Source organism: Orbicella franksi, chromosome 1, assembly GCF_964199315.1.
Source record: "Orbicella franksi chromosome 1, jaOrbFran1.1, whole genome shotgun sequence".
NCBI classification, from domain to species: domain Eukaryota; kingdom Metazoa; phylum Cnidaria; class Anthozoa; order Scleractinia; family Merulinidae; genus Orbicella; species Orbicella franksi.
In genome coordinates this window covers 14,493,034-14,496,785 of record NC_138145.1, presented here as the reverse complement: position 1 = coordinate 14,496,785, position 3,752 = coordinate 14,493,034, and positions in this window count along the sequence as shown.

Sequence of the window (3,752 nt, the reverse complement as noted above, 5' to 3'; positions counted from 1 at the left end):
AAGGAAGCTGGATCAATCCCTTAAGGGAGAAAGGCAAGAGCTAGTTGTCTATCTACCGGCAACCTCGCAACTCCTGAGATGGAGAATGATCTGCATGCTTCCGGCAGAGGCTTTCGGAGACACGGTTTATAAGACATTTTGCCATGACAGGCTTGAGTCTGACCTACGTAAGGTGAAATTCTGCGACAAAATTACGAACTTCAAACTAAGTTTAAACAAGATGAAAGGACAAATAGGGTCAAGCAAGGAATTAATCATTAAAGCGGATCGTGCGCAGTTTGCTCAAATGATCATCTGATTACTGCTGAGAACAGAACGTTAAAGCTGAATGATGTACTGAACCACCATCTCGGACCTTGCCCTCGGGCCCTTGACTCGGCTGATGCCGCGATTGCTGAAGAGAACCAGCAAATCATTACTTGCCAAGGAGCTAGCCAGAAGAATATGACAGAAGTAGATATGATTCCTCAGCCGTGCGGGCGAATTTTTGACGGAATGGTAATGGTCCAGAAGATAAGAGGCGACCAGAAAACATTTGCTGAATTGGCTGACAGTATGATGTCCATGGCTTTGCATGAATGAACAGACAGCCAGCGTATTGACGTGGTCTTCGACGTTTACAGAAATAATTCGATCAAAAACCACAAGAGAGAGAAGAGAGGCTCAGAAAGCGGTCATAAAGTCAAAAACTTCAAGGCAAACTACAAGATACATCAATGGCTGACATTCTTGTCCAATTCCAAGAATAAATCGCTCCTGAGCAAATTTATTTCAGAAAAGTGGCAAAATGAGAGGCACAGAGAGAGGTTTGCTGGAAAGACAATCTTCGTGACGACCGAGGACTACTGCTATGAACTCTCCTCAATCGGAGTAACAGCAAGAGAATAGCTAAGGTCGACGCACGAGGAAGCAGGTACCAGAGTGTTTCTTCATGCAGCGCACACAGAGCGGTAGTTATTACGTCTAAGGCTTTTTTTTTAATTATCGCACGGTTATGGAGTCTGTAACGCCATTGGACTTTGTTGTAGGATATTCTATGCGAAACAGGGCAAAGTTGACTCGAGCCAGCTACCTTCCTGTGCAGATTGTTTCTGTTGTTTAAGGATGTACTCCTTGAGAGCAAACTACCAATTGCAAGCAGCTATTCGGAGAAGTTTACAGAGCTGCCTTCAAGTCCCTTCACTAGTTGGTCAAGGATGGGTCGAAGAGTACTGCGACTTATCCATCAAATGGGTGAATGGCAAACCCTCCCCTGCAGTTCTTCTTGAGTTTCTCTCCTGTTTTTGTGCAAGATCATGCAAGCTGTTCACGTGCCGACCTGCCTTATAAAATGGCCTTAAATGCACTGATATGTGCCCCTTCGTGACTGCAACAATACGGGCCTTCAGTAATGACGACGGCGATGCCAGAGACGACGTCCAGTATAAATTAGTTTTATATTTTACCTTCGAATTTCGCAGCAGTATAGATTTGTTCGACGCACCTATCTGTCCCAGAACTTACTCAAGCTAAATATGTAATGCCAGTGTTGAATTCCAAATTAAAATACAAAACATTAGCCGCTGCCGTTCGCGTTCTCCAAAATACGCAGAACCTAGTCATCTCACGTTGTTATTTTGAAGAGGACGGCAAAGAAATGTACAAAGATTTATAACGCACTTGCACAGCCATTGTTCTGGTCATTAAACCTTTTGTTTGGTAACGTTCTCGTTGCCGTTGCCGTCGTGGTTTGCTTAAGGTCTCTAATTGTTTTGCTCATTAAACCTCTTGTTTGGTGACGTTCTCGTTGCCGTTGCCGTCGTGGTTTTCTTAAACTCCCTAATAGCGCTGAGGATGAGGAGATTCTTGATGAACAATGCTCTGATGACGAGGAAGATCAGGAAAATTAAGGCATTTTAAATATCAATAGAAATAATCCGTTAAGCTAGATTAAGAAGATGGTGTGGAGGAAATTGTGAAACGATTACTCCTCCTCGTGAATCGTGCTTTCTTTTTATGGCAATATTTCTCAATTTCTTATAATTTTTTGGGCTTCTCCAACATAAGGAAGCTTTTCAAAAGTTTTTTAATTGCATAATGAGTACCTTGAATCAAAAGAGAAAATGCTTTCAATTTTCAAACACTTTTGCCACATTCTGCTTTAGAATAATAGTGTTTTAACAGCGAAGATGGCGGATCCAAGATGGCTGACAGGTATTAGTTGAGAACCACTGTCTTGGTAGCAATTGCATCTCACCAAATCGTTGGTTGTGAATCACTTATTTTCTCCTGCTTTCGTTTGGTGAAAAATCTGCGAGATCAACGCATTAAAAAAATTCTTAAAAGTTCTTCTGTTGAAATGTAAATATTCTTCAGCGTTGCCATGGAAGCAAAATCCTTAAAGCTCATGTAAGTTTTAACTAAGTGCTTTAAAAACTCATCTGGCAGAAATTTCCATCATTGCACATATAAAGTACCCTTTACGTATGGTTACTGAGCAGGAAAATACTACTTTTAAGCAGTCATTGCTTGTATCCTGATGATTCTGTAGAAATGAGTGACGTCACTTTGTCACGTGATAAATCCTATTAAGCTACTCATTTAGCATTGCTATCACACATAATATGAAACTAGAGTAATTGCAGTTTTCAAAAATATATGGTAGCATTACTCCCCCTGAGTGGTACCGAAATGTTATTTTTTTGGGGGTCCCGGCCCATGGACTATACGGCTTTATGCGCATCAAAGCCACGTAAATGCAAGCCCAATATCGTCCGCATTTTGTTCTTTTCAGCACTCCACTAAGCTCAAGCACTTTGTTTGAAATGAAATACTCGTGTAACTTCAGTTAAAGTAATATAGCACGTCGGTAAGTAGTTACAAAGCTGGAACATTTCTCTTTCAACTCGTATCTTCTCCAGTGAAAAAATTAAACGCAAGCCACAAGTTACAGTCATGTAATCATTTATTGTAAAATGCAATAAAACAGACTCAATAAGATACATGTAGTTCCTTGGCACCGCAGACGCTAAGTACAGTTTACGAATATGCAATCATCAATGTATAAGTTTAAAATAGAACAGTAACTCATTGCATCTAACTTAGGAAAAATGTGGTAATTGTAAAAGTACTCTTAATTCAGACTTTTCAAGTCAACTAAAGCAACTATTAATAATGGTAATTGAACCGAGTGGAGTGCAATTTGGTCTGAAATCACAAGTATGATTTCAGACCAAAATTGCACGACACGAAGTTCAATTGCCACTTTATTAGATCCATTTTGAAATCGCACAATTTTATCGCCTTAATTTTTAGATTTTTGATGTATTGTTCCAGTAGCCGGATTGTTAAAAAAAAAAAGCGGAACCGGAAACGCCTTTACGTCTCATTTAGTATGCAAAACGATGTCATGTGACGAAAACTCATCCTAGCATGACAAAGAAACAAGCGGTTTTGAAGTGAGAACGAAAATAGTCTACTTCAGGTATAAGAGTTCAATTCTCGTCGCCTGAATCAATGATGGAAGGTCTTTCTTTCTTCTGTGGTTGAGGCTGAGACTTTTCATTGTCTTTGGAGAAGGAATTTGAAGGTGCATCCTGCGTAATTCTGCGATGGATTTCTTTTGGGTTGTGAAACTCGAGTGCACGATGCCCAGTGGATGGTACGGTTTTTTTTTTTTCTTTCATACCGTTTACTGGCATGATTTTAGGGGAGTCCAGCTCGTTATCATCTCCGTTTCTTTTTGTGACCTCGGCGAAGGACTCAGTACTCAG